General features: G+C 45.0%; 1 protein-coding gene across 2 annotated transcripts in view; it reads right to left on the bottom strand.

Moving 5' to 3' along the window:
- CTBP1 (C-terminal binding protein 1) overlaps nt 1-18,754 on the bottom strand; it is a 330,982-nt gene that overhangs the window by 255,543 nt on the left and 56,685 nt on the right. The window lies entirely within an intron of this gene.

Below are 18,754 nucleotides of genomic sequence, written 5' to 3'. Positions count from 1 at the left end.
GACAGACAGAATTACAGCTATGTGGATAAGTGCTGTGAGGCTGAGGATCAGATCTAAGGACCCTGGTGACTCTGAAAGAGGGAGGAAGAAAAATGAGAAGTAGCACAACCTAGCGGAAAGAGTACAGGCCTGGGAGTCAGAAGACCTGGATTCGGATCCTGGCTCCGCCACCTGCCTACTTGTGATCTTGGGCAAATCACTTACCTTCTCTATGCCTCAGTTCCCTCATCTGTAAAATGGGAATTAAGACTCTGAGCCCTATGCAGTCAGGGACTGTGTCCTATCCGATCATCTTCTATGTACCCCAGTGCTTAGTAGAGTACCCACCACGTACTTAGGTGCTTAAATACCATTAAAGCAAATTTAAAATGAGGGGTTAGTCAGGGAAGGCCACTTGAAGGAGATGTGATTTTAATAAGGCTTCGAAGGTATGGACAGTGATGGTCTGTCAGATATGAAGGAGGGAGTTCCAGGACAGGGGCGGGCTGTGGGTGAGGGGTCTGCAGCGAGATTGACAAGATCAAGGTACAGGGAATAGGTTGGTTTGTAGAGGAGCAAAGTGAGTGTGCTGGGTTGAAGCAAGATTTTCCCAAAAGCCATTTGAAATATTTGAAATTTTGAAAAAAGCCATTTGAAAAGTTTGAAATTTGTAGGCAGGCTCCCCTTCCACCTTCCTACGCATTTTTACTCTTATTTTCTATTCCTCTAATCTGAAAGCTCCTTGAAATCTCCCTGTCTGCCTTCTTCCTTCCCCCTTCCTCCCCCAGCTCCCTGCTGCCCTTCTCCTTTGCCCCACTTCACTTCTCCCTTTCCCTGGAATGACGGCCTTCCTTAAGCGAGTCTCCTGTGAGGCAATCTGGCTGGGTCTCCGTCCGGAGACTTTGAGGACGGAGACCGAGGGCAGAGAGATTGAGGACCATTAGGCAAGCCCTCAAGAAAGCCTTCAACGGACACCGAGGTTCGGATATGAAGGCTATTTTCCATAATGCACATAGCAGGTGACATCATATTTGCCAGAATTTCTTTATCTATGAGTGCAGGCGGGGAAGTTGCTGAACCACCCCAACGCTGCATGTCTAACCAAATGACGTGGCCGCTGAAAAAGGATAGAATTTCACAAAATCGAGAGTCTATCGTCTCTTCCTCAACTACCCTATCCCATGGCAGAACCATCAAGTACGCATTTTGATCTGAAACTATTTCATTCCGTTCCCCCCTCCCAAAAAAAACACCCAAAAAACAAACCCTAAGATGTCACATTCATTAAAACCTGAAGCTACTAATGGAAGTCATTACTTCAATGTGCATCCGACAGTCTCTTCCAGGCCGTGCACATGTAAAGACTGATCTTTGTTGTATTCTTTCCACTGCTATTTGCCGAGCGCGACGTGGTTCTCCACTGTGCCTCTGGAGCTCATTATCTGCCTAAACCCTCTCTCCGCTCGAAAGGAAACAGCTCATTCACGATGGCCACACACCAAGCTGCTCTGTCCCCAACTTTTGCCTCCCGGCAAAACATATGTGAACATATGTGAGGTTATTTGAAAAACTGTTTTTCGAGCCTGTCCTGCTTATGATTACCCTACTTCATTTCAAACGCCAGCTAACTGAACACCCCTGCTGCATTTCTATGCTCTTCACGTGTCTCTCCTGGTGAATTCATGGTGCAACAAGCATCGTTTCAATGTAGTGATGTCAGTAGCAATTACTGAGAGCCACTGGGTGCGATGCAATGTACCAAAAGTTTGGACCTGTACAATTTGGAGGGACTGCTTGGAATTGTACTTTCCAAGCACTCAGTACAGTGCTCTGCACACAGTAAGTGCTCAATAAATATGATTGAATGAATGAATGCCTAGCAGGAGAGACGGACATAAAAATATTTACAAACTAAGTACTCGAAAAAGTCATTTTAAAGTACAGTTGTAATAATAAGTGGCATTTTTAAGCACTTACTATGTGCTAGACACTGTACTAAGCGCTGGGGTGGATACAAACAAATCGGGTGGGACATAGTCCCTGTCCCATGTGGGGCTCACAGTCTCGACCTTCATTTTATAGATGAGGTCACTGAAGCTCAGAGAAGTGAATAATAGTAATAATAATGTTGGTATTTGTTAAGCACTTACTATGTGCAGAGTACTGTTCTAAGCGCTGGGGTAGATACAGGGTAATCAGGTTGTCCCAAGTGAGGCTCACAGTTAATCCCCATTTTTACAGATGAGTTAACTGAGGTACAAAGAAGTTAAGTGACTTGCCCACAGTCACCCAGCTGACAAGTGGCAGAGCCGGGTTTCAAACCCATGACCTCTGACTCCCAGTCCCGGGCAAGTGAAGTAACTTGCCCAAGGCCACATAGTGGACAAGAAGGAGCCAGGATTAGAACCCATGACCTCATGACTCCCAGGCCCAGGCTCTATCCACTGCGCCATGCTCAGGATGGGTACAAATAAATTGACAAGTTCCAGAGGGGGATGAAGTGTTTATTCAAAATAGGGTGTTGGGAACCCCAGAAGAAGGGTTTTGGAGGAAAAGGGATTTGAGGGAGGCCGAGAATGGGGAGACAGTCATGCTCTGGACAACTGGGGGAAAGAAGGAGCTCCAAATTGGGGGAAGAGCGTAAGGTAGGGGATAGAGAAGTGATATGGCTGAGTGGACAGAGCACGGGCCTGGGAATCAGGGGACCTGGTTTCCAATCCCAGCTTTATCTCTCGTCTGCTTGGTGACCTTGGACAAGTCGCTTCACTTCTCAGTGTCTCAGTCCCTCTTCTGTAAAATGGAAATTCAATATCTGCTCTCCCTCCCTCAAGACAGTAAGCCATATGTGGTATTTATTAAGCGCTTGCTATGTGCCAAGCACTGAACTAAGCACTAGGGTAGACACAGGTTAATCAGGTTGGCCACAGTCCTTGTTGACTATGGGGCTCACAGTCTCACTCCCCATTTTACAGAGGAGGTAATGGAGCACAGAAATCAAGTGACTTGCCCAAGGTCGCACAGCAGACATGTGGAAGTGCTGTGATTAGAACCCAGGTCCTTCTGTCTCCCAGGCCCATGCTCTATCCATTAAGCCATGCCGCTTGTTACACTGTATTCATTCATTCATTCTATCGCATTTATTGAGCGCTTACTGTGTGTAGCGCACTGTACTAAGCACTTGGGAGAGTACAATATAACAATAAACAGACATATTCCTGGCATTGTACTCTCCCAAGAGTTTAGTATAGTGCTCCGCTCACAGTAAACACAACTGATTTACTGACAGAGCACTGTTATAAAGAATGTTACTGATGCCATGCAAGCTCTCTAAGGGTAAGTCTAGCAACTCTGTTTTACTGTGCTCTCCCAAGCTCTTGCTACAGTGCTCAGAGCGCTCCATAAATACCATTGATGGACGGAATGATGTCAGCAGATGAGCTTCCCGCGCAATGACTATGATCCAGAGCCTCAGTGCTGAGAATCCTGTCCTTCCCATTTCATTGGCCTACAGCATCATTATTTCAAGAGCTACGACTTCAGCAACTCTGAGGTTTGGGGTGACAATAAAATTTGCCGGTTTTGACCCAACTCTGCTTGTGGATGATGTATAAGGGAGTGAGAAGAGGGGTGAGGCATTCTAGGGGGAAGGGGCATGAGTGACAGAGCCCAGAAAGGAGCTAAGAAATAATAACAAGACCACGATTACTTGACCTGGGTGCTAGTCGACTACACTTTTTCCCCTTACTACAATATCATTTTCAATCAGGAGCCCCAGGGACCAAGTGGAATTTATACCTTACTGCATTTCTTCCCCACGCAAGGGAAACAGCATGGCCTAATAGATAGAGCATGGGACTGGGAGTCAGAAAGACTTGGGTTCCAATCCCAGCTCCACCACTTGTCTGCTTTAACAGTGCTTTAAACACAGTAAGCACTCAATAAGTATGACTGAATATTAGAAATGGTGTTTGGTGTAGAGTAGGCACTCAATAAATATCACTAAATTAACTTAAGATGTAGCGGCAGCATTAAGAAAAACTCTGCCTTTCTGGTTGAAACAGCATTCAATATAGCTATCAAAAATGATTGACGGATTTCTTAATGGCAATTGTAACTAGAGGAAAAAAAATCTCCAACTCCCTTGGCAGATTTAACCATCAAGTAAGCAAAGCTTCAAGGACAGCTAGAGAATGGGAAGAGTCATACAAAGTACATATGAGAAGGCATTCAGAGTACATGTGAGAAGGCATACAGAGTACATATGTTGAGCAGATCAATCTAATTACTCCATCTAGCAGTGAAATCATACGTGGGGAAAACAGTCACATTGTTATATGCCTTGTCGTCGGAAATAGTCCGGAAAAGATCTGCCCCACATGTGTCCTTAATTACGTCAAACACATTAAATGATACGATTTTCCCTCAGAAACGGCAGCTCCGCTTCAACCTTCTCAGGTTGAAGAGGCCAAAAGAGATACAAAGTTTGATGATGCCGATTAAAAATTGGAATCCTTTCTTATCAGATGTAAGGGAGTATTGCTCCTGCATCCCATTTTTTGCAAGATGGGTGAATGCACACTTTTAAGTGAAGGTCTTAATGACTGAAATTGTCATGGCACAAATGACAGTGAGTCTCTAAAAGTTGAATTGATCCCGACATCTGGATATTAGTTCGGCAAATGCCAGATTAATGGACAAAAGCTTAAACTCCCCAAAGCTTTTTCATATATTTAATTACAAAGGAAATAACTTCAATTAGTAATAATCATATTAATTAGCACAGTTAAAAATCCCATAGAGCAGTAAATGACTTCACAGGAAATTTTGGCTACAACAATGACAAGTTAAGAAATAATCTACAGTGATGCTAGCACTGAATAAATGATTTAATGATGCACGTAGAAAGCTTTATTTTACAGAGATCGATATCTGACCCCTATTATAGACTAAAAAGCCATCACTTAAACTAATTATAAAAACCATTGTTGGGGAACTTGGTTTCAAAGAAACTTCCTTCAAATTCCTCATTCCCTCGAAATGAAACATACTGATAAGAATAAATCAGATTAAATTCTCCCAACTCAGACTTTGATTGTTATATTTACCTTGTTCTAAATTGCAAAATCTTCATATTTAATCAGAAGGAGAGGAAGCTTCCTCTTTTATTGAACTAAGTAAAAATGGAAAATATATATAAGGATCTTTATACCCTCTGAATATACCCTCGGCCCCAAAGCTCTCATGTACGTATCCATAATGTATTTATTAATATTAGTGTCTGTGTCTCCCTCTAGACTGCAAGCTTCCTGTGGGCAGGGAACATCTACCAACTCTGTTGCGTTGTACTCTCCCGGGCACACTGTACAGTGCTCTGCACATTGTAAGTGCTCAATAAGTACCATTAATGATGTTGATGATGATGAAGACTGATGCCTTCTCCACTATTCCCTGATTCTCTTAATCAATCATATATTATAAATTGCTAATATTTATGGCCGTCTCCCCCTCTAGACGATAAGCTCGTTGTGGACAGGACACTTGTCTGCCAACTCTGTTGGGTGTACTCTCCCAAGTGCTTCGTACAGTGCTCTGTACATAGTAAGTGCTCAAAAATACAATGGATGATGATGAAGGAGCCTTCTCTAGTATGACCTGACTCCCAAGCTTGCTATGACTTGATTTGTTGAGGATTACACCCTAAAACTATCCCTTCAGAAAGCAAAATTGAAGGTAACATCTCCTTGTGGCCTGTCCTTCACCCTGCCTTCCTGTTCCCTTTTCCCAAGCTAGGAAAATAGACGGAAAGCTGCCAATGAGACAGACTCGCATTTGTCATAAAAATACCATTTAAAAAAAAATGGCAGTAGATTCAACAAGAGAAATGAAAAACAATGAGAGAGTAAGCTTTTTAAAGTGGTATCTGTTAAGCACTTACTGCGTGCCAAACATTGTACTAAGCACTGAGGTGGATACAAGCCAATCGGGGCTCATGGTCTTAATGAGGGAACTGAAGCCCAGGGAAGTGACTTGCCCAAGGTCACAAAGCAGACAAGTGGCAGAGCCTGGAATAGAAACCAGGTCTATGCACTATCCAATAGGACACACTGCTTCTAGAATTAATCTGTGAGCCCCATAAGAGGGCAGGGACTGTCCAACTTGATTACCTTGTATCTGTCCCAGTGCTTGGGACAGTGTTTGACACAGTGAGTGTTTAATAAAGTTTTATTAATATTGGGGCAGGCCCCTAGTCAGACCCAAATGGGCAGAGGGAACACCCTCCCAGGAGGAATTGGGACAAATTGTGCTTTTGACTCAGCTGTGCCCAGGCAAAATGAAAACCTGGGTTTATTATTACTATTAATTTGGTATTCTATGTGCCAAGCACTGTTCTAGGCACTGGGATAGATACAAGGTCTCCCTGCTTCCCTCATCCCTTCTCCCCAATGACCTGGCCACCTACTTCATCAACAAAAGGCACTATCAGGCATGATCCCCTGAAAAATCTCCCTTGTTCCTCTCCAGTCTCTCCCCTCTCCTGCCCCTTCTTCAACTCTTCCATCTTTCCCAGTAATCTCTCTAGAGGAGATCGCCTACCTTCTCTCAAAATCCACCCCCTCTACCTGTGTATCCCATTCCTTCGCACCTCATCAAAACACTTGCCCCAGCCCTTCTTCCCTCTCTAACTGCCATCTTCAACAGTTCACTCTCCAATGGCTTCTTCCCCACTGCTTTCAAACATGTCCATAGCTCCCCTAGCCTAAAAACATCTCCCTTGACCCCTCGGCTCCCTCCAGTTATCTCCCCATCTCCCTCCTACCATTCCTCTCCAAAATACTTAAGCAAGCTGTCTACACCTGCTGCCTCAAGTTTCTCTCCTCCAATTCCCTCCTTGACCCTCTCCAATCTGGCTTCCATCCTCTTCACTCCACAGACACTGCCCTCTCAAAGGTCAGCTATAATCTCCTTGCCAAATCCAACGGCCTCTGTTCCATCCTAATCCTCCTCGACCTCTCTGCTGCCTCTGACACTGCTGACAACACCCTTCTGGAAACATTATCCAACCTGGGCTTCGCTGACGCTGTCCCCTCCTGGTTCTCCAATCTCTCTGGCCACTTCTCCTCAGTCTCTTTTGTAGGCTCCTCCTCTGCCTTCCATCCTCTGAGTGTGACCCTCAAGGTTCTGGATCCCCTTCTTTACTCCATCTACACCCACTCCCTTGGAAAACTCATTCACTCACAAGGCTTCAACTACCACCTCTCTGCGAATGATACTCAAATCTACATATCTAGCCAGGATCGCTCTCCCTCTCTGCAGTCTCACATTTCCACCTGCCTTCAAGACATCTCTACTTCTTGTCTTCCCATCACCTCAAACTTAGTCTGGCTAAAACTGAACTTCTTATCTTCCCACCCGAACCCTGTCCTCCCACTCGTTTTCTCGTATCTGTTGATGGCCTCACCATCCTTCCTGTCTCACAAGCCCATAACCTTGGCACTATTCTTCATTTCTCTTTCTCGTTCAACCCACATGTTCAAGCCAACACTAAATCCTGGCAGTTTTACCTTCACAACATCGCCAAAATCTGTCCCTTCCTCTCCATTCAAACTACCTCAATAACACAAGCACTAATTCTATCCTGCCTTAATTATTGTATCAGCCTCCTTGCTGACCTCCCCTGCTCCTGTCTCTCCCCACTCCAGTCCCTACTCCATTCTGTTGTCAGAATCATTTTCCTTCAAACACATTCAGACCTTGGTTCCCCACTCCTCAACAAACTCCAGTAGCTGTCCATCCATCTCCGCATCAAACAAAAACTCATCATTGGCTATAAAACACTTCATCACCTTGCCCCTCTTACCTCACCTCACCTCTCCTATGCCCACACACTTCGTTCCTCTAATGCTAACCTTCTCACTGTATCTCGATATACTCTACAAGTGCTGACCTCTTGCCCACATCCTTCTCTGACCTGAAATGCCCTCCCTCCTCAGACACATAATTGCCCTCCTCCCTTCAAAGCCTTAAAAAGCATATCTTATCCAAGAAGCTTTCCCTGACTAAACCTTTCTCTCCTCTTCTCCCACTCTTTTCTGCCTTGACTTGCTCCTTTCATTCCTCTTCCCTCTCATCCCCACAGTACATATGTATAAATCTGTATCTATCTAAGCATGGCTTAGTGGAAAGGGCATGGGCTTGGGAGTAAGAGGTCATGGGTCCTAATCCTGGCTCCGCCACTTATCAGCTGTGTGACTTTGGGCAAATCACTTCTCTGTGCCTCAGTTACCTCATCTGTAAAATGGGGATTAAGTCTCTGAGCCCCATGTGGGACAACCTGATTACCTTGTATCTACCCTAGAGCTTAAAACAGTACTTGGCACATAGTAAGTGCTTAATAAATACCATCATTATTATTTTCTGTAATTCATTTATTTATGTATATTGCCACCTGTCTCTCCCTCTAGACTGTGAGCTGGTTGTGGGCAGGGAACGTGTCTGTTGTTATTCTGTACTCTCCCATGCGCCTAGTGTAGAATTTGGCACACAGTAAGTGCTCAATAAATACGACTGAATGAATGAATAAAAGGAAATCAGGTTGGACACAGTCCCCGTTCCACATAGGGGCTCATAGTCTTAATCTCCATTTCACAGATGAGGTCACTGAGACACAAAGAAGTGAAGTGACCTTGCTCACGGTCACAGAGCAGACCAGTGGCAGAGCTGGGATTAGAACCCACATCCTCTGACTCCCAAACCCATGCTCTTAATAATAATAATAATGTTGGTATTTGTTAAGCGCTTACTATGTGCCGAGCACTGTTCTAAGCGCTGGGGTAGACATAGGGGAATCAGGTTGTCCCACGTGGGGCTCACAGACTTAATCCCCATTTTACAGATGAGGGAACTGAGGCACAGAGAGGTTAAGTGACTTGCCCACGGTCACACAGCCGACAAGTGGCAGAGCTGGGATTCGAACTCATGAGCCCTGACTCCAAGGCCCGTGCTCTTTCCACTGAGCCATGCTGCTTCTCCACTAGGCCACGCTGCAACAGTGCCCAGGAGAGTAACATGTACTGCAGAAAGGCAGAAGAGAAGGATTTATAGAACAGTTCTAATAGAAAAGGTCTCCAATACCGAAAACAGAATTAAACCATTTAAGTGTGTGTGATATAAAATCTCCTTCTGTGAAGGAGAAGCAACATTTGGTTAATTTAAATGACTCAAAAAACCCAGTTATACACAGTTACTGACTAGGAAGCAAATTCGCCAGGCAATAGAAACTCTTCCGGTCAAAACATAAGCTAGCGTCGACACTGCACAGAAAGCACTGTCCTTCGTCTTCCAAGATGCCATGAGCCCCCCAGAAGGCCAAGAACCTTCCTATTGGATTCTCCTCCTAACACAGTGCACTGCACATAGTGGGAGTTTCTGAAAGCCCAGGTAACGAAGAAATGAAATGATGCGACTGATGGAAGGAGCCTATCTGTGTGTGAAGGTGGATGCAATGAGCAGCATACCCTGCCATGCTGTCCATCCCTCAGGACAGTCAGGGGTTTTCCTGTTATGGAACAACAAAATAAAGCTTCTCCGCACAAGATCCTCTCGTCCTTTCTCCTCTAGATTCTAAGTTCCTTGTGGGCAGGGAACATGTCTACCAACTCTGTTGGATTGTACTCTCCCAAGCACTTAATACAGTGTGGTGCCCACAAGTGCTCAGTTAATACCACCGACTGAGAGAGGAGGCAGACTCCTCTGAGTCTGAGTTTCATCAGGCAGGCAATGTTTGTTCTAAAACAAACAGCACTTAGTCCAGTACCTGGCACATAGTAAGCACTGAACAAATATCATTATTATTATTAGAACCCACCCCATTTGGATCGGGTGGTAAAGAGAGTATCTCAGAGAGCCACTGGCTGCCTCATCAGGAACGGAACCCCCGATACCCTGAGCCTCCTACTTGGATAAGACTTTGATTTGGGGAGAGGGAGAGGGATGGTAGTCCAGCTGTCAGTAATTGAATTTGGATTTTTTTTTTTTTATTTGTTAAGTGCTTACTATATGCCAGGCATGTCCTAGTGGATAGAAGATGGTCCTGCTATCAAATTAACAAATACCATTAGGGAAAAAAATCAATGATATTTATTAATAATAACGATAATGATGGCATTTGTTAAGCACTTACTATGTGCCAAGCACTGTTCTAAGCGCTAGGGTAGGTACTAGGCAATCAGGTTGGACACAGTCCCTGTCCCTCTCAAATGTGGCTCACAATCTCAATCCCCTTTTTACAGATGAGGTAACTGAGGCCCAGAGAAGTGAAGTGACTTTGCCCAAGGTCACACAGCACACAGGTGGTGGAGCCAGGATTAGAACCCATGACCTTTGACTCCTAAACCTGGGCTTTTGCCACTAACCCGTGCTGCTTCTCTACTGAGTGCTTAATATGTGTGCAGTGCTGTACTAAGCGCTTGGGAGAGTCCAATCTAACAGAGTTGGAAGATGGGTTCCCTGACTGGACTGGGAACGCCAGCTCCGCTTCCTGGACCAATGTCGGGCCTCCTCACAGAAGGCGTCACGCTCCCTGCCAGCCAAAGTCGGTCTTCCAAGGACAGAAGTCAGGATGCTCCAACCTGCTTCACCGCACCCAAACCTCCCAGGACTAAGACTCATATGTGCTTTTCGCTAGGGGCGACATCAACACTAGGGAAAAGCAGAAACTTACCATGTATGCTCTAGCCAAAGTTGGAAACCAAGTCACAGCTCTGGAGAATCAATCTTATTTATTGAGCACTTATTTTGTGCAGAGCACTGTACTACATTTCTCTCTTTCTTCAACCCACCCAGCACACTTTGCTCCTCTAGTGCTAGCCTACTCACTGTGTCTCAATCTCACCTGTCTTGCCAGCGACCCCTCGGCCACGTCCTGCCTCTGTCCTGGAATGCCCCATCTCCTCAATACAACAGACAATTACACTCCCCCCTTTCACAGTCTTCCTCTGAGAAGCCTTCCCAGACGAAGCCCCACTTTTCCTCATCGCCCACTTGCATCGCCCTGACTTGCTCCCTTTCTTCTTCCCCCCTCCAAGCCCCACAGCACTTATGTACATATCTATAATTTATTTCTATTGATGTCTGTCTCCCCCACTCTAGATTGTAAGCTCGTTGTGGGCAGAAAATGCCACTGCTCTCTTCACTACGCTTCCGGCGGAGCCGGGCTTAGTGCCCAAATCCTAACTGCGGGTGGACACAATAACTACTTCAGCCATTTGGGCATTTTGCAAGGACACAATGGATTATCAGAGCCAGCTGAGTCATCAATCTATCAATAGGAAGTACTGAGTGTGGGCAGAGCACTGTACTAAGCGCTTGGGAAAATACACTACAAGAGTTGGTAGACATAATCCCTGCGCACAAGGCATCAATCAATCAGCAGTAGTTATTAAGCGTTTACTCTACGCAGAGCACTGCACTGAGCGTGAGTTGAACCCTGAGGTTATGCTTATAGATGTTTTAGTGTGGAAAATGCTACCGGGGGGATCGAGCAGTACACCTTTCCAGTTGACATCCACTAGCTTCAGTTTAGCGGGCCATCAAATTCCCAGTAAATCTTCAGTGAAAGGCAAATTCACTTCGCATACATCATTTTGGGCAAAACGAATATTATGGGTAAATAGTGCATTAAAAGGAAATCAATTATGTTCCACTGTGGATCAAGATAAGCACTGAAGACTTTAAAAATGAATGAATAATTTAATCAGATTAGACATAAAGAAATATCCACCGAGAAGTACTAAACTCAAGCACGGAGAACGATCAGTGGAAACACTTAAATTCCGAGCAAAGGGAAATGGTTACACCTAAAGAAAAAAGAGATTTTAAATGATTCCATTTCAACTAAGTTTAATAGGCCCAAATCTATAAGGAATCTGCATGACTTCCCTTCCTGGGTGAATGCAATTAGCGAACTGTGAGGATGGTTACCCAAATGGAAAAGAAGTGTGGTTTTTGTTTTGTTTTATTCTTTGGCCTGATGAACAAACTGGGATCAAATGGAATGCTCTCATTTCCAAATTGAATGCTCTACTTTCTGGTTTGACTGATGACTCCTCGGGGCTCCTCTGGAACATCTGGGTGGGGGACTGGCTTTCAGCCAATAAGGTGAAAAACTCAAACGTCCCTGCAAGGCGGAGGTGTGCTCCAGTTTGGGGCCGTTTGTGAAGGAAGGAGAGCAGGAGTGCTGCTGGCCTGACTCCTGCCCCTGATACGCAGCCAGAAACACCTGTATACACTAAAGTGTTTGTGCACCCACTCACTCCCTCTCTGTCCCTCTCCTCTCCCTCTCTCTCTCTCTCCCTCTTTGCTTCCCTATCTCTCTCACTTAGCCTCTCCTCTCTCTCTTACTGCTTTCTGCACATCTGTCTCTCTCTTCCTCACTCCCACCCTCCCTTCCTTCCTCCTCTACCCGACCACTTCTGAAATAGAAAGGAAGGGAAATGAGGGTTACTTTGGTCACAAACGTGAAGGCTTAAACCAAAACCCGGATTCTCAGATTTCTCCAAGCAGTCACTCTGGCACAGCCACCTAGTCTGGTAATGAGGAAGTCCTCTTGGGTGGCTGATGGGCCTAAACCTTCAGGTGTAGCCCTAAATACCTAGGCAAACTGCCCCTTTAAGCATTCTGTCTTGCAAACTACCCTTTTGTGTTCTTTAAATCCTGATTTTAATCCCACTTGGTTTGGGAGTTTGATTCCATCAGAGCAGCTGGAGTCCTCCTACTTTTAACTGGCCCCTAGATGGAGTTCCTCATGACCTAGTGGATAAAGCCCAGGCCTGGGAGTTAGAAGACATGGGCTCCAAGCCCAGGCCCGCCACCTAATATGTGACCTTGGGCAAGTCACTTCACTGGGCCTCAGTTACCTCATCTGGAAAATGAAGATTAAGATCATGAGCCCCATGTGGTACAGGTACTGTGTCCAACCTGACTACTTTGTATCTTCCCCAGTGGTTAGAACAGTGCTAGTCACATAGGAAGTGCATAACAAATGCCACAATTATTATTACTAGTAGTAGTAGCAATCCCAGACCTGTCCCTAATAGCTTGCAGATTTAAGCTAAATTTACCAAATGAAGGGAAAACTCAGGATTCTAGCAGAATCCAAAACAAAAGATCTGAACAGTATACTCAAGTCTGCTGCTGGTGGGTATGAGCATGCAAAGCAGGTTAGGAGCAGTGTGGCCTAGTGCACAGAGCACAGGCCTGGGAGACGGAAGGACCTGGGTTCTAATCCCGGCTCTGCCATTTAGCCACTGTGTGACCTTGAGCAAGTAACTTTGCTTCTCAGTGCCTCAGTCATCTCATCTGGGGATGTGTCTGTTTATTGTTTTGTACTCTCCCACATGCTTAGTACAGAGTTCTGCACACAGTAAGCACCCAATATATAAAGAATGGGGATGAAGACTGTGAGCCCCATGTGGGAGATGGACTGTGTCCAACCTGATTAGTTCGTACCTACTCTGGCGCTTAACTCCAGGGCCTGGAACATAAACTGCAGATTCGTTATGGGCTGGGAATATTCTCCTAATTCTGTTGTACTCTTCCAAGCACTTAGTACAGTACTCTGCACATGGTAAGCACTCAATAAATACAATTAATTGATTGATTAAGCGCTTAACAAATACCATAAAAGATTAAAGCTTTATGAGGTTTTTTTCCCCATAATTGACTTATGAAGTATTACTTTTAATGAAAAGGCCAAAAGTGAACCAAATGTGTTCTCCATTAGAAATGTTTAACTGTCTCCTGAAATGCCCTTACTCCAAAGAAATGTGGAAATCCAGCTACAACATCAGCGTTGATCCATGAATCTCTCTGGCAACTAATTAACAAGGAATCAAAATCTAAGCAAGCTATCTGGTAAACTTCCTTGGGAAAAAGGACAAAGAAAGCTAAAAAAGCTCATTTCAATCTCTGTAAATTCAAGCCAGAAGTAAAATGGTAATGTGCTTGGGTAAAGCAATGGCCTATTTTGAAAACCCTTTAAGAGCCAATTTTATCAACAAACGAAACCACTTCTAGTTACTCAGTTTGCTGGGATTCAACAGGAAACAGGATTTCAAAGGAAACCATCGACATCAAGTCTTTCCTCAATACCTACTCTGTGTCAGGTACTGTCCTAAAGACACCGGGACTGAACATAAAATAAAAGAGTCAGAACCACCTGGGTATTAATCCCGGCCCTGCCACCTGTCTGCCATGTGACCTAGAGCAAGGTACTTCACTTCTCTGGGCCTCATATACCTCACCTGTAAAATGGGGATTAAGATTGTGAGCCCTTGTGTGAGGGACTGAGTCCAACCTGACTACCTTGTATCTAGCCCAGTGCTTAGAACGGTGCGGTACATGTAGTAAGCACTTAAGTAGCAAAATTAATAAATATCATAATTAGAGAAGATGAGCTCTCAAGCTTTCAGAAGCTTAAAATGCAGACACCAGTCTCGCCCATAATACAAAGGAAGGTTCTGAGCCCCCTTTTAAGTGCAGTCTTCTCTCCGCAGGCAGGAGCTGTGATCTTGGCTATGAGGCTGCGGGAGTAGCAGCCAGGACCAGAGTTTTTATGCTACGCAAACCCTGTGAGGCCAGAGAACACATAGAGCCAGACACAAAGACAACTACATATCAAAAAACCAGTTCCTAACATTACTGTTGAAGATTTAATTGTAGGTGACTGGATTGAGAGAAACGATACCTCAAAAAAGTGGAAAAAATCGGGATGCTGAGGCCGCAACATCCTGCCCGTGACCTGCAATAGAGAGCGTCTCCTCGGTGAGGATTCTGACAGTGACTCCACTGCACAGGAAAACCAAACTGATCTACGTGGACAAAAGGAAATCTTACCAAACTCGGGGTGTCCGGATCACAAGTGGGTTGTTCGAGACATGGCTTGGACTTTCCAGTATTCTATTTGCCATCGATGCTCTTAAGGAAGTATTCTATCACCAAAAATACAGGCAGTAACTCCATGAAGAAATATATGTATAGAGGCAATAAGGAGTTTGGCAGAGAGGGTGGAGCTTGTTTCCTGATTTCCGTTCACACAAATACTCACCAGGAGTGATTTTGTTAGTCACGAACTTCGGAGAAGGGCACATCCATGGGCATCCATCACAGGAACTACCTACCTATCTACCACATGGGGTTGGGATCGCTATGACTCCTTGGGATCCCCAAAGGTTGCCACACACCTAACTGAAAAGCCAGTCCCAGGACATGATCACCCCCATGGAAATGGCACTGAGGGGCCACCACGGTCTTATAGGCCGGGGAGGCAGACTTGACTGGCTCAACGGACCCTTGGAACCAAGGATGGGACCCAAAGCCCCACCGGTGAAGCTGCTCTGTTGCCTGAGGGCCTCCCCTCACTGTCCCTCCTGCAGCATTTCTTCCTCCTTTCATTCATTCAATTGTATTTATTGAGCGCTCATTGTGTGCTGAGCACTGTACTAGGCACTTGGGACAGCACAATACAACAATAAACAGACACATTCCCTGCCCACAACAAACTGACAGTCTAGCTTACACGCCTCCATAAGTGCTTCCAAAGAGGTCTGCTTCCTAATGCTAGGCTCCGAGGCAATCAATCAATCCATCAATGGTATTTATTGAGTGCTTACAACATGCACAGCACTGTACTAAGCACTTGGGAGAGGACAATACGACAGAATTAGTGGATGCATTCCCTACCCATACGGAGCTGACAGTCCAGAGCTCCCCTGGTCTCAGACTCACCCAAGGACAAACCACATATGCACCTCACCCACAAATCGCCCCTCGCCCATTGAGGGCACAGACAGCTTGGTGGAACCTAGGGGCACAAGGCTGAGATCAGAGCCTAAGAGCTTCCAGGAGAATGTGCAAGAATATACCTATCTCTGCAAGTGGTCCTTTACCTTCAAGGTACTCACAGTCTAGACTGTAAATTTGTAGTGGGCAGGGAATGTATCTGTTAGATTGTTCCAACGTACTCTGCCAAGCATTTAGTACAGTGCTCGGCACACAGTAAGCGCTCAATAAATCCGACTGACTGGTGTAGAGAAAGAGTCACTGAAGTAACTTACAGATAAGAAGGGAGCGAAAAAGGGGTTACGTACAGCATGCTTTCAGCGTGTGCCTAGGTGACATCCAAGTGTTGAGGTGGCAGTTGGGGGGAACAAACTGGACAAAAGAGAAATTAATCAGAGAAGGCCTCCTGAAGGAGATGTCATTTCAGAAAGGTTTTGAGGATGAGGAGAACAGTAGCATGGTAGATTTGAAAGGGTCCACCCCGGGAGAGAATAGAAAGAAGCAGGGGGTGGGGAATTCTCTTGAGAGAGATGAGCAATGTGACAGGGATGGGTTAGGTGTGGTGGAAGAGGGGATAGGTAAGAAGGCGAAATTGGATCAGGTGTCTTAAAACCATTGGAGTCAAGTCATAAAAGGCCAAACGTCATAAAAGGCCAAACCACATTTTCTAGAAATCACTGGGCAGGAGGGGGAAGCAGGCGCTGAAGAGGGGAGAGTCTGGAGGCAGGGAAATCAGCCAGAAGACCAAGGGAGGTGGTCAGTAGTCAAACCAGGATCTGACAGGGGGCTGGCCCGGCATGGTGACCAGCTGGATGGAGGAGAAGTGGATCCCAGTGAGGCTGTGAAAGAAAACCAACAGGATTAGGTGAGGGACAGAATGTGGCCGTTAAAGAGAGTGAGGAGTCATGGACAATGCCAAGAATGCAGACTTCAGGGGCAGAAAGGACAGCTTCTTGTCCATTGTTATGGGAAAGTATCAGGAGACAGAGAGGATCCGGGAAGGTAGAAAAGGCAATCTGTTTTAGACATTACAGGCTTTGAGGGGCCGGTGGGGCATGCATGTGGAGATGTCCTGCAGGAGGGAAGAGATGTGGGAATTGCCAAATGGAGATGTCAGGGCTCATGAAGTAGATGTGGAGGCAAATCAATCAACCATTCAATCAATAAATACAACTGACTGAATGATTGATTTGCACAGGGGAACTGTTCAGAAGACCACAAACTCAAAGGGAGGAAGTGTCCAAAAACTGAGCCTTGAGGAACAGCCACAATTAGAGGATGGGAGGCAGAGGAAGAGAAAACGAAAGAGATTGAGGAGCAAATCGGAGAGCGAGAACCAGAGTAGAGCTCTGTCAGAAAAATCAAATTTAAGAAACTCAAATGTAATGTGAACTAACCGATAAACATGTTTTCATCAGATACTGGTATACTATTAGAATTTAAAAAGCTTTCTCAGCTTGTATCCAAACACTCCCTTAAGGATCAGGATAGTTTAAAATGTACTCTTAGAGTCAGCCAATCTGCTCATTAATTAAGAGCAAGATGTTCTTTTGCTTGAAGATTAGGTTGGATTTTAGATTTTCTAGAACTAAAAACTTCTTGGCATTATGTTCCCTGAAGTTACAGGCGTAATTAGTCAAATAATTAATGATGAGTTTATGTTAAATGACATGGACCATGTAAAACTAAGGAGAGCTCTCATGCAAAAGATCTAGGATTCCAGCAAAACCACGTAAAAGGAACAATGGTCACATCATTTCATTCATTCTCATTCAATCGTAATTATTGAGCATTTACTGTGTGCAGAGCACTGTACTAAGCGCTTGGAAGAGTACAATACAATAACATAATAGACACTTTCCCTACCCACAACATATCTTCCCACGGAACATGTCACTTCCCATTTCCCATCATTTCTGACGGCATCACATTCGCTAAAATGCAGAAGAAAGCTCTCATCTTTTTATTTGAGCAACAAATTTGGTTCTTGTAACTGATTGCTCAGGAACACATATGTTCCCCAAATGTACACCACAACATTTTGAGTCAGGGGGTGATCCCTTCAGTGGAGCATGGATGACCTTGCCCATTGGTCCCTCTCCTCCTGAATCACAGTGGGACTTTGGGAGAGAAGCGAAGGACCTCCCTTCTAACAATGAAAGATCCAGCTAAAATGAACTCCGGGTGCCAGACCACTGCTTTGGGCACTTGGAGTAACCTTTGTACTCCTGATCCAGTTTCCTCTGGGTAAAAAGGAGGAGGCAGTACAGCCTATTGGAGACAGCACCGGCCTGGGAGGTGGAAGACCTGGGTTCGAATTCCAATCTCTGCCATTTGCTTGCTGGGTGATCTTGGGCAAGTCACTGTATATGGTTATAATTCTATTCATTTATTTTGATGCTATTGATGCCTGTCTACTTATTTTGTTTTGTTGTCTGACTCTCCCCTTCTAGACTGTGAGTCCGTTGTTGGGTAGGGATCGTCTTTATCTGTTGCTGAATTGTACTTTCTAAATGCTTAGTACAGTGCTCTGCACACAGTAAGCACTCAATAAATATGATTGAAGGAATGAACTTCTCTGGGCCTCAGTTTCCTCACCTGTAAAATGGGGATACCTGTTCTCCCTCCTATTTAGACCGACAGGGACGACAGGGACTGCATCTGACATGATCATCTTGTACCTACCCCAGCGCTTAGAACAGTGTTTGACACACAGTAAGCGCTTAACAAATACCAGTTAGACAAAAAGAAAATATGTCTCTTTGAACAACCTGTAATTTTCAATCATGTTAAAGAACAACAAATGTATATCAAGGTCTGTTGCATTCTACGACTCCTCTGCTTTTCTTGTGACATTAATGATAAAGATTTTCTGTCAGTTTCAAAGAGGGAAATGGATTGGCTGCCAGATTGAAGGCAAGTCTCCAGGGGAAGAGAA

This window comes from Ornithorhynchus anatinus, chromosome 18, assembly GCF_004115215.2.
Source record: "Ornithorhynchus anatinus isolate Pmale09 chromosome 18, mOrnAna1.pri.v4, whole genome shotgun sequence".
Lineage (NCBI taxonomy): Eukaryota > Metazoa > Chordata > Mammalia > Monotremata > Ornithorhynchidae > Ornithorhynchus > Ornithorhynchus anatinus.
This window is presented reverse-complemented; position numbering and strand designations above follow the sequence as displayed.